The following is a 13,494-nucleotide window of genomic DNA, read 5'->3' as shown; positions in this document are numbered from 1 at the left end:
AGATGTGAATGTTCGAGTAGGGAGTAATTTCTAAATATATACACAAAACACAAAACACAAACTACCATTGCTTCAGTGATGCCAAAGGGTGGCTTCTAATGTAAAAAAGGAAAAAAAATAAATAGAATTTTTCCATAGCACCACACAAGAGAAGTAGCAAAGGCGTGGCAATAATGCGTTTGATTTGAGAATAGGTTATAAAGAAAGTGGTGGCAATTCTTAGAAGGTTGAAAAGATGTGAAAGAGAGCCAAAGCCATGGCTTTACAGCTGGAAGGATGAAGAAAAACATGAGGGCTTGCATTTGCAGTGCTCCTAGGGACAGGATGGAGGGCAGCGGGGTTGTTAAGGTCGTGGTTCACACACATAAATTCAGACTTTTAAACACTAAAAACAGTTCTGAAGTAAAGTGAATGAATTATAATTCTCTTTTTGGAACACTTAAGTACATTTTTTTTAAATAAGCAATCTCTTGCTTTGGCCTATAAAATAGAACAAAATTAGACACTTTTAAAAACAAGTAATTGGCCACTATAAATTTTAGTTACCATTGCAAAACAATCTGGAATGTTTTTAAAAATTTAGAAGAGTGAGCCTTTAATGCAGGCTGTTCTTAATAGTTGGTGTTGGGAGGAGGAATATTTAAATTAGGCAATTTAATAACGTTGAAAACAAAAGATATTAAAGCATGATATCTCTGATTGAGTTTCCTGAGCAGCAGAGGAGAAGTTGACTTTGGAAAAACCAATAGGCATAAGATAAGGAGAACATGGCTCATAATTAGGCATTGACATACATTTAATACTTGATATTATAGACTAACATTTGCCTAGTGACCAAATTGTGGTTTATCGTAATTATTTGAGTACATGGGCTACCATAATGACTTAAAAAAGAAACAATTTGAATTTTCCTTTTTGTGTAGTTGGAAGAAATTATCACTTTTCTTCTATCAGGGTATTTAGTTGGTAGTTTAGATTGTTTTTTAGTTTTGACCCCCGCCCCATCCAACACCAATTTGAGTCAAGAGCAGAAGTTTGATTTTTCCTACAGAGTCTTAATATTTTTAGAGTGTGTTAACATTGGTGTTACTGCTAGTCTTGAGGCATGTAGATAATTTCTGTTAGATATCTGTAGCTGATTTGGGAGTAAAATGTTGTCATTGTCATTTTTTATTCTATTCTCAAATACCACTGCCCTCTAAGAATTTATGATTTATTATACTTCCAGAGCCCATCCCCCTCCTTTTTCTAGACATCAAGACAGGAGAGTTTGGTGGAGGGGTAGGAGAGGAAGGGGAGGGAAAGTCCAGGGCACCATGGGGTTGAGCCCGCACAGACCAAAATAGTGGCTGAACAGAGCAGTTGCTTTATCTGGCCCCCAGTCTTCTAAGATTCTACCAGCAGTCCCTGTCTCCTGGTAAGTGTTCAGCAATTACCTCTTCTGTGGCTTTGGGAAGTTCTGTAAACTTTCTGAGCCTAACATTCCATATCTGGAAAATGGCATAATAATATCTACATCATGAGAACTAAAGGAGATCCTATTTGTCAAGTGTTTCTCACTTCCTTTCTCACTTCCTTCCCTGTTTTTCTACTCTGTTAGGTGTCTATTAAGCTGCAGGCCTATGGGTAAATTTTGGGGGGAGCTGTTGTGTGCATTTGATTGTCATTCATTTGGATTTCGTTGTGCATTTGTCACTCATTCTAGTAACATCAAATGATGATAATACAGTCCCGGCGCTCAGGGGGCATACAGTCTATGGGAGGGATGGCTACATAAGTAGGCAGTCATAACAGGATGTACTACATCCGGGAGCTTCGGCGGGCATGAGGTGCTTAGGAAGTGGTACTGAAGCAGATGAATTCCAGGAGGGATCCCAAGAATCTCAAAGGCCTATATTTCAGAATACAAACTTACTACTCTCATGAATCTATCAATTGTCTCTTTGAAGGAGTGAAACCCCTCAGAGAGGTGCTACTTACATGATGTATCGTTGCTGCTCAGCCATGCCCAAATACAGTGACGTTTTTGAAATCAATTCAGGTTTCTTTTTTCTCTCATACTCCTCTGGCTCGTGAGTTCTGTTAAAAGTTTTAGGCTTTCCTATGTAGGAACATTATTACCCCCTCCACCGCCACCCAGGTCGTAAGGAAATCCTTATTGCCCCAGAGAACAGATTTTGGTTTTGCCTGGTTTGATTCCATTTAGTGAGGTGAAAAGAGTTTTTTATTACACATGACTCCTTTTGGTTCTTATTATGAATTGTAAAAATTAGCCAAAAAAAGGTGTTTAAAGAAATCTGTGACACTGATACATAATTATTTTATGTCCCAACTTTACATGGTAACCTTGAGCTCACATCTCTCCAACAGAATGATCACTTTAGGAAGAAGTGAGGACTTCAGGATAGATCCGAGGGAGGCATCAGCACGCTGAGTAAAATATATGGCCGTGTCTCCATTCTCCCTCATCCACAATCAATTGGATTCTTTTAGTTTAATATTTACTTGCTAAGATGAGATGCTAGTCTGCATGGTGATAAACAGTCTGCTCCTGGCATCTGAAGGTGACCTGTCAGTTCATATGGACAAATCTCCTGCTTACTGAAATGTACAAAATAAATCATTAAAGCAGGCAGGTGCTCATTCCCAGATTTAAATCACCATAGATTTATGATTTGAATTAATGCTTCATTTGGCCATAGAAATAGATGCTGAGACAAATGATATGCACTGGTTGGGGTTTCCATACTGTAGCCATCCTGATATTGATTACTGAGATGTCTTTGCAATCTCTTGTTTATATCAAGTACTATCTTGTGACAGGTTGGCTGATATGAGCTACATCGCAGATAAGAAGGAAAAATGTCCTGGATTCTTTTTAGTGGCAACACTATCCACAACATACAGGCCAGATAAATTGCTATTTTTTTGCTTTAAGGACTGATCTACATAACCAGCTTAAAAAAATGCCGTTTGGAAATTGGGACTGGGATATTGGAAAGGTAGAATTTAAAACCGGTGAACCCAAGGTCAATTCCAGAGTATCTATAGCTGTGTTTTTATCTGCTTATCTTTTTTTGAGCATCATGCACATTTTTGAGGATACTAAATTAATCACAATCGATTTAATCTAAATAAAGGAAACTTATTTTTACTTCTAGTTTTTAAATGCTATATAAATATTGACATAGTGAGCATCTCAGTAGTTTCTATGTTATTTAAATACTTGCTAAACCTAGTATCTTATTCCCTTAACTAATGACAACAAAGGAAATGACTCTTTAAAGATAAATACATTAAATATTATTCCCAAGTGCAAGACTTTGTGGACTATAATTTACCAAGAGGCAGGAAAAGACTGCATTTTTACCTTCTCTTAACATTTTATTTAAGGAAAACACTATGTACACAGTTTAAAGAATACTCGGAGGATTTAAGAGGGACCTTTGCCACTAGCTAATATCTGACTCATAGAACTGGTAAACAGCTATCAACAATAGTAGATTGCTTGCTTAGTAGGAAATGAGTTCATATCTATTCAAAATGTGATCTCAAAACAGATGTCCCAAGAAAATCTCATTGTTTAAACTATAGGCAGAACCCCCTAACTGCTGTTATTTCTTTAAGGAAGTGAAGTCATCTTAAGACTTCAGAATGTCTCTTTCTGAACACTGTGGAACACAAGCAAGGGGACACTGATGCAGTGATCCACAAACTGAACGCATTTCACATGCCCAAAATGTACGATTCGTTTTCGTTTTCTTAAACTTGCAATAGTTAACAACGATGTAGGAGGTTCAAGTAAACACAAGAACTTGAGTTTGGGATGAACAGCTGTGTTCTTCCATGATATTCCTTATTTGTTATTTCTGTCCATCAACCAGCAACAATAACAACAGCAACAACAACAAAAAATGAGTGGGGAAAAAAAAAAGCCAGGCAGATAGGAGATAAAATTATCTTACCCAGCTGACCATCCCCTTATCTTTTTTTTTTTAAACCATTCCTACAGAAGTAGAATAGTTTATACTGTAGTCATTTCCTTTCTTCTAACTCACGTGTGTATTTGGAAGGAAAAAATTAATTTTATGATCTCAGGAAAAAGTCTTAGAGACCTTGAGAAAGCAAATAAAAGGAAACTGAGAACACAGGCCACCAAGCAGAGCTCTGCAGTTGCACATTGGATCCTCTGCCTTGGCAATGTTAATGAACCTCAAATCCTTCCTATAATTAGATGAGGGAATTGCTTATATTTTCAAACAGATGATGCTGCTATAATGAAACGATTGACAGGGAATTTAAGAGTGTCTACAGTAGTCATTTGGTTTCTGTTATAAAAAAAAAAGTTTAAAAAGAAGATTGGCTTTAGACATAGGTCCTGAGAGAGGTAGTAATTTACATAGCATGCTATGACAGGTGTCTTTGTATAGTAAGGAAATAAAATGGAAGACTAGAGAAATGATGGGCAGGTACAGCAATTTTTTGGGGAGGGGTGTCCTATGCTTATTCTGCTTAGGTTCTTTAAAAGGGGCCGAGGCTCAAGAGATGGAGCCGGATTGAGTGCACAGCTGTAACTGCTGATGAGCTAATTGCTCCTTATCTCTCAGCCCCATTCATCTTCATTTTTTACCAATTACTGAGAATTATCTGTGTTCTCAGTTGGATATGAGAGTTAATCCTTTTTGGTTAAGCTGGCAGTACTGTGAGCAGATTCCAAATCGGAGGGTGAAAAAGCCAGAGCAAGCTTGCTCTAAAAATGTCTCCAGTTCAATTACAGTATCACTGATTCATAAGAAATTTGCCATTGTTTAACAGATTTAATGTGGAAAGTTTTTTTTTTTTCAAACTTTCTTAATGTTTCTCTGCCTAACAATGATTTGTAAGATCCTTCTTCCTGTCTGATGAGTAAATTTAACAATATTAACAGCCAGGATCTTGTAAACATGGAAACATACACACAGGACTACCCTAAAAGGCCAAAAAGATTCTGACATGTGAAATGAGAAATATTTTAGAACTGATAGCTGTCAATTTATATATAAACACTTTAAATCAATGCTTTTGCCCTGTGACTTCACATATGGTGAGGGAAGTATATCCAAACATAAACCTTTTCACAAATGTCACATTAGTGGAATTTTAATGGAAGGACCACATAAGCATCTCTTAAAAGTGTAGGAACTGCCATGGTTTGTAATTCAATCGATTGTGAATAAGCCATATGGTTCACATCATTCTCTATGCAAAAGATGTCTTCATATCCTGACATTTCACACAAAATTGGTTACCCCAACATTAAAAAAATAAGAAGTGGTAAGCTACTCTTTCATAAATTTTAATGCATTTGTGGGTATTTAATATTTCTGGCATTTTCATCATTATATGTTTTAAGTATGGTTATCTAATGTGAAAATATAAAGAATAAACAGCTAACTTGAAACAAAATTATCAAAAATCACTGTCTAAAATTTAAACATCTTCTAGCATGACCAAGATAAGTCCTTACAGATGTATTCACAAACTGAGGTGGGAGAGCAGGAAGCAAAATATGTCAGAAGACTTTGCTTCTAGTAATAACATAGCTAATAAATAACATAGCTACTTAGATAAGTCTCTTAATTTCTCAGTTTTCTTATTAATAAATAAGCAGCTCGACGCTCAGTTACCTTCTTAGCTCTAACATTCTTTGATTTTTCAAAACACCATAGAAGATAAAAGGCAAAAAAGTATACTTTATGGTGATTTCTAAAATAAAATCTAAACCTAAAATAACATAAATGTCCAAAACAAGGCACCATTGAGTATATTTTAATACATAATTTCACATATAACTGTAACCATTAGATATAATACATAAGGGTAGAACATATTCATTTTGAATGTAAGAAAAAAAGATGATATAGAATTTTATACCCTTATACTGTGTGTGTATGTGGATACATATATATATATCTATATATAGTTATATATATAGATATATATATATATGTATCTATATATCTATATATATATCTATATATAGATATATGTATCTATATATAGATATATATATCTCCATTTCATTAGAGTTGGAAGTAACTGGACAAGAATTTATGTTGTAATGTTCTTGTGGAAGAATTATGAATAGTTTCACAAAAAATATAAGATGGCTTTAAATTAGATTATTTTAAAATGACATGTGAGTGTGTTATAAACTAGTCATTTTATTAGGCCCTTTTTTGTGATTTTCTCTAGAAAGTGGATGGCATCATTTTCCATTTTCTGTCATGACATTTTTGATCTTTATTTGGTTATATGAAAGAATAGAAACACCAGTGATCATAACAGGTGACTGTGGAAAAAAATACATTTCTGTTTTGAAAAGAACACTTTTCTCATTAAAAAAATTTTGAGCATCTATTTCTGAATCCATGCTTAGATATTAATAAACTCATTAGAGTTTGATCAGTAACAAGAACTAGCTTCTTGTGTAAATTATTAAATATATTTCACGGCATAGATAAGTGGAGTGCAGAGAATGTTTCCACTTTTTGTTCAGTGTTTGCTTCATTTTCCTGAAGTTTTTTAATTTATATGGACAGTTGAAGAACATAATTAGAAAATATTAGCCTAATGTTTTTGCTTTAGTTTTAATATTGCTTATTCCTACTAATGACAGGATAATGAAGTAAGCCTGATAATTCAAGCATTTCATATTAAGAAATGTAAATTGAATTATTTTAGTTGGTGCTCTACTCTTGTAATCATAAGACATAAGGAAATGGGATTTCTATCTACTTGGATATGTTGTATGGTAGACTCTACCACATTCCAGGAGATTGAGAGCATTTATTACAGCCTTGGAAATGCGAATTTCATTGAGGAGAGCCCTAAAATGATCGTCGTCAGTCCACACCAACATGCCATGGTGTTTAAGTAAACTGTAAAAAATAAAAGATAGTGGGAGAAAGCATTTCAGTTTAAAATAACTCAGGCCTTACTTAATCCTTTTAATATCAGATAACTCATTTTATTCATTAATAGGATTATTTCATCTGTTTTATATTTTAACTTCATATATGATGAAAATAAATCTTCAACTTTGTGATCTGTAAATTATAATGTTTAGTGATATAAATTTTCTAATATCTCAGGATGATCTGATAGAAGATTTATTCTTTGAGGTGTCACTAGGGTGTTCATGTCCAACATCAAGTTTATAAGTGTAAACCCAGGGCCCCTGTCACCAGACCTAGTGTTTCACATTTGTGTGACTGTGTTTCTTCTCTAAAGTGTCCAAATATTCCCAAATTGTACAAAGCCATTTGTATGAATCATGGCGTGTCAAATGGAATACAAAATGGAATAACTAAATGATAATAAGTAAATAATATAGTAGTTGACATAAATGCCTAAAAATGGCCATTCACTGAGAATGAAATAATGCGGCATACATAATCTTCCAGACTCTTGATGCCTCCATCCCCCCCCACCCCCACCAGTGAACCTCCATCATTTGGAAAATAGGAAAGAATAGAGGATTTAAATATGGTTTTCTTTAACAGCAGGTTATAATGGAAACACAGACCCTTACATTCAGTGCTGAGAGAATTACCAGTTTGATAATGATTAGGAATGTTGTTATTAAAACAGTATGTGCAGTTCATTTTCAACAGTTTTGAATTAGAGTCTGCACTAATGAAACGGATACGGTTTCCTTCACAAAGGGCAGATCTGTTAGTTAATATCGCTGCAGCAGTGCCTCGCAGACCATGCCTTTAGCTCTATTTGTATTTCACAGCATGATAAGCAAAGAGTGTTGATTTTCAAGGATCCTGCTGATGAAAGGTAATGGCATTATTACATCTTTATCTCAAAAGCAGAACTGAGTGGTAAATGATTTTTTTTCTCTGTTGCACAAAAGATTTCTTGGTTAGAAAGCCTTTTTTATTTCTTTACTCATTTTAGTCTTGGAAATGATATGTTATTATTTAATGTCTGCACAGCAAGCTTGAAAGCACCTAATAGCGAATGGATTGGAAGTGAAGTGCCTCCTGCTCACAGATATGGATCTTCTCAGTCACACGCTGTACCAGCTGTCATGCCAGCCATACTGCTGTGATTTAATTAGTCTGTTTATGTCCTTTCTAATAATATTTCCATCTCTATGAAAGGGCAAATGCGACAGGGACTTTTTCCCTTTCTGGTTCTGCAGACTGGAGAATGTGGCCTACATCTGATATGTGGGGGCACAGGATTGAATGACCATTCCTGTCACTTCAAGCTGTTGATAAATTGTTCAGCCAAGAAGTGGACTTACTTCCTTGGGGTCATTTGTAGTCTCGGAGTAATAATCTGCATAGGGACAAAGAAGAGAGGATATGTGTGTACGTGTGTGTGTGTGTGTGTGTGTGTGTATGCAGGTATTGAGAAGTTAGAACAAATTATAAGAAAATGTGAGCTCTGTATTTTTATCAACATTGTGCATGTTTTTGGCACATATTTAAGTCTTCTTATCAATTGAGTTCTTGCAACATTACAGGAGTTCAGGAATTCACAGGAAAGTTTTGCGTTTTTCCTAAATGAAAATTCAAAAGGCAAGTTATCCCTGTGAAATTTTACATGTACAGCTACATTGATTGGGATATTTGGGAAAAGTCTCTGTTTTGTACAATGTATTACATGTCAGGATATTCAGGGAAAGAAAGCTTCACTATATTTAGAGAACATTTAATAATCACATTTTTACTTAAACTTTTCCCCCAAAATATATTTAGCTTAAAAAGATAGCTTGAGCTCAAAACAAACTCACTCCACACACAAAATCATGCAACAAAGCATAAATTAATAAACAAATATAAAGGTGATATGACTTTATCAAATCTAATATGGTGATTAATAGTTTATACTCAGGCATTATGTGTGTGCCATTTGAGGGATTCAAGGGTACTTTCAAACCCAGTGACCTTCTGATCATTCTCTATTCTGCCTTAGGATTCTAAATCTGTGATGTTTTATGAGATACAGATCCATATAATGGATATGGGAGAAAAAAAGGATTTCTGAAACCAGTTTCAATTGTTTCTATTTCATTCATGTTTGTCTTAGAAACAAAAAAAGTCTGTATCATTTATAGCAATCTGTTAATCAATTAGTTCTATGTGTTTTAGTCTGCTTTTTAGAAATAGATTGCTTTTCTTTATTTCTCCATAATATATCTTAGTGCTTGAAATTGTGTTCTAGGGTCTTCTGAGCTCTCTTCTCTCTGGGATATCTTGCTTTTGCTTGTGTTGTTCTGTTTTTCCTCTCTCATTCTTTACTTTTGGATAACTCAACTACATTTTTGGAGCAGAGCTTATTAAAACAACAGGTATATATATTGGAAATATAAGTCCAATATTCTGTTATGTAAAAATATCAAGGTGAAAAAAATGCTAATCTTATCAGGATGCTCAAATTGTTTTCAGTGATTTTCTTTAGCAAGCTCAGTGTCAGCCTTCTAGAGTTTAATGCACACAGGTATGTATTTACTTTCTTTTTGTTCTTCCATATCTATTATTGGATAATAATAACCTGTGCCTACATCAAGAGGAAAGGTCACATTCTAGAATTTTTAAAAAATTAGTACATCAAATGAGCATTAGGATTACAAAATTTCTTATTTCTCTTAATAAATGAGAGCACTATTTTTATTCCTTTAGATTCAGATTCCTCTTCTTGATAATATATGGCCTTAGCAATTAGATAGGTAGATCTCTCTCTTTCTCTCCTCTCTCTCTGTCTCTGTCTGTCACACACACACACACACACACACACACACACACACACACAGTCACTCATACTTATATCCTGGTATTTCAGCTTTCAAGAATCTCTCCTTAACTGTTTACAGGTATAAACTAAATTAACTAAACACGTTTGCTTAATTATTTTACTTTCTAAAACTGCAGAAATCCTTATTTGGCTATCTTTCACTGAAGTGTAATCTCACTGTGTTCTACATTGGCTATACTGTGGAAACTAAATGCTGGTGATTAAGTTATCTTGACGTGAACCATTTTGATGCTTTGAAAAAACTCACCACGAAGCATTTGATGGTATTTTTTATTAATTGGATAAATGAATTGTGAGATGTGTGATTGCATGATGATGTACTCATTTAGTTGTTGCTTTTTGCTTTTACTAATCTCTGTCATATTGGATTTATAAATGGAATGGAGTGACCTTTGAAACTGTGATGGAAATGAAGAGATAAACACAACTTGAAAGGACAAACCAATTAATATCAATGTGTTTGTTACACATACATGAGGAATTTTAATCCCTTGCTCTCTACAGTAAGTTTGTGATTCATTTGTTGGGTAAAGGAGCACATGTTTTGGTAGACACCGATTTTAATCTTATTTTTTTTTCTAAAATGTGTACTTTTATATGACAGCATTGTGTATATGACACAATTAGGTTTTCTTTTTAGTGCATGAAAATTGGTACTGCCTTTGGAAGGTGTGACAGTATCCCTTTTTAATAAGAAAGCAGCTATGTATATACATATATTCAAACATATGAATATAAGATATTTGTTTATATTCACATTGTATGCTTTTAAATGAATATTGTAATCCTAATTGTAGTAAATTATTGAATAGACCTTTTTCTTGTAAATTTGGACTTATAACTGATCCTTTCCATTGTCCATAGAATAGATTTAGATTTTTTTCTAAAAATCCTGATGCAGGGATCACAAATAAAGTATGTAGTGTTTTAACCTGTTGACCTGTAATGTTAAAAAATATTGCTCAAAATCAATAAATATACTTGAGTATGCTTTTAAAATAAAATATGAGTAGCCATTTATACTTTCTTCTTACCTTGTACTTTGTCCTTTGCCTTTCCCATTTTTCTTTTTTTTACCTAATTGGGTTTATTTTCATTAAAAAAAATCAAGTTCTGCTGTGGTGTGAATTTTAGAACACTTGTACATTCTATCCCCTTTAATAGCTTAATTATAGAATATAATCAATTTAATATACAGGTTTTGAAATATTGCCATTGATGCACAACAAGGAAAAAAAGTAATACAAGCTTGACATTTTAAAACACCAGCATTGAAAGACTTTCACTTCTAATTGATTTTTAAAAGAGTTCCCTAGAAATGTGAGCTCAGAAATGTTTATAACAGCTTTGGCAACATTCCAAAATGTTTACCACAAAGTGTAACTCAGCAGTTTCTGAGTTCTCTCATCAACTAAGAAAGATGTGTCCCATAATTGGCTTAATCTGTGTTGATATTGAACCCCCCCCCCCACATAGACGTTATGTTTTTAAAGACATAAATTCTCAAAATGATTACTTCACAATAAGAAGTGTTTTTACTTTCACCAGAGAGAAATCTTTATCAAGAAAGTTATGGATGATACCTTTTATATTTTTCTGAAATTATATATTTTCTTCCCCCCTCCTTTACAAAAATATATTGACCTTCAACACTGATAAATCTGACAAAAAGGTGATTTCTTTTTAGATATGTTAATATTATAGCCCTCCTATGGTTGATTGTAGGTATAAAAAACTTCCTCAGACAGCTAAAAAAATTAATGGATATGACATCCATTCTATTTTAACAAGCAAGCAGACCAAAATATGAGGAACATTGACCACAAGCAATTACTTTAAAAGGCTACTGCTAAGTATTTCAGGAAAAATGATTCTGTTGGCTAGTTGTTTGTCAGTTCCTGTACTTTTTTTATTGATTGCTTTTGAATATATAGCCCCATGATTGAAAATGTTGCTGGTAATATCTTCTCTTTATGGTGCCTACCCTACTTCCTGTGATTGATAAGAAATAAATTTACACACAATGGATATAAAGTTTATTTAGATCTCTACTTTCTAATAATAATTTTGTAGTGTGAAGTTTCTGTGAAACTTAGTCATAGAGTAGTCAGAACCTTTTTAACTCTTTTACTCTTCCCGTTCTTTTATTATTGTGTGCGATTTTCTCAAGATGTGATTAAGCACAATAATGTGATATTTCAAAGTATGATGAGCCAGAATGCTTACTTATTTGTAAACATTTCTTTTTGAGATGAAATCTGTACCATAATTGTACAACATCTATTTATTTCCCTAGGATTCTGGAATGATTGGTGGTTTGAAATTTCCACCTTATAAACTTATGCAATACAGGCAATATTACATTTAGTCAATAACCAGGATTCTGATTAGATAAAAATCACTAGTGATGAGAAGTAAAGGTGGAAAAAATAATGAATAAAAAAAGAAATTGATAGTAAAAATAGGTAAGGAAGTTGTCTAGTAGACAGTGCTACTTAATTTGTAGAAATAATTCATTGCCTAATAGAAGTTGCATCTGAGAAAAAGGTTTGCATGAAAATCTTGTCCCTCAATATCACAATCACATCTGTTTTGCCTCCAAATTCCAGCTCTAAAACCATATTAGAAACAAACATTTAAATGTTGTACTTTCTAAACATATATGCATATATAAGATATATGCATATATGTTTGCCTCCTATTACACTATTGAGAGCCTAATGGCCTATTTTCCCGTGATTTAGGTTAAAAGAAAAGAAAACGAAACAAAATGAAAACTTGAACACAATGCAGTTGAACATCATTTTCACTTTCTTACAACCATAGGTACTCTCTCAGTAAAGTCATGTTTGACCCCAAATTCTAAGATTCACATATACTAATCTTCATGCCTCTGGCTTTCTACTGTATACCAGTTTCTTTTCTGTTAATCCTCAGACTTCCTCAAACTTGTGAGTACTCTTCAATATTTACTGCTGTCCTCCAAAGAAGTTTTGGTGGGGTTGTTGGTATGGAGGGAGAGAGAGAAAGAGGGAGGAAACAAGGAGGAGAACTTACAAGTGAAAACCGAGAAGCAGTACAACTTTGTGGTTCAGCGTTGAGTTGAGAACACGGAACCTGGTGCCTCACTGCTTGGGTGCAATGCATGGCTCTGTTCTTTACTACTACTCTTATGACATTTTTGTGTCAACTCCGTCTGTGTCTCAGTTTCCTCATCTCTGTCATACATAGAACAATTATAAATATTTCATCAGGTTCTTTGGAGATGATTTGGGTTAAATTCATTCGCAGAATACAACCTGACACCTTGTAAGCACTGTAAAAAATTTATTAAATAGAAAATAAAAATCAAATAAGAAAATGTACACACACACGTGCACACACACATACACACTCACAAATGTCTTCTAAGAAGTGAGCTTCTAGTATTCCCAACATTATTTGAAACTATATATATTTTTTTTCCTCTATATACCTTCAACATTCCTTACTTATCCAGAATCTTTACTAGTAGATTCTGATTTAATATTTATCCACAGGGTGTTTTATTGATGATTTGCTGCAGTGTGAGCCTAGTTTATGCTCAGGAAATAGGCTACCAGATTTAGATGCCATAGCTACACTTTTAAAAAGCATGTACACATAGGAAAAGAAAGAAGTTGTCAGTTATTTCATTGGCAC

General features: G+C 33.9%; 1 protein-coding gene across 2 annotated transcripts in view; it reads left to right on the top strand.

Moving 5' to 3' along the window:
- DACH1 (dachshund family transcription factor 1) overlaps nucleotides 1–13,494 on the top strand; it is a 435,329-nt gene that overhangs the window by 242,136 nt on the left and 179,699 nt on the right. The window lies entirely within an intron of this gene.

Source organism: Prionailurus bengalensis, chromosome A1 (assembly GCF_016509475.1).
Source record: "Prionailurus bengalensis isolate Pbe53 chromosome A1, Fcat_Pben_1.1_paternal_pri, whole genome shotgun sequence".
Lineage (NCBI taxonomy): Eukaryota > Metazoa > Chordata > Mammalia > Carnivora > Felidae > Prionailurus > Prionailurus bengalensis.
Note: the sequence above shows the minus strand (reverse complement) of the source record. Positions and strands in the feature narration are given on the sequence as shown.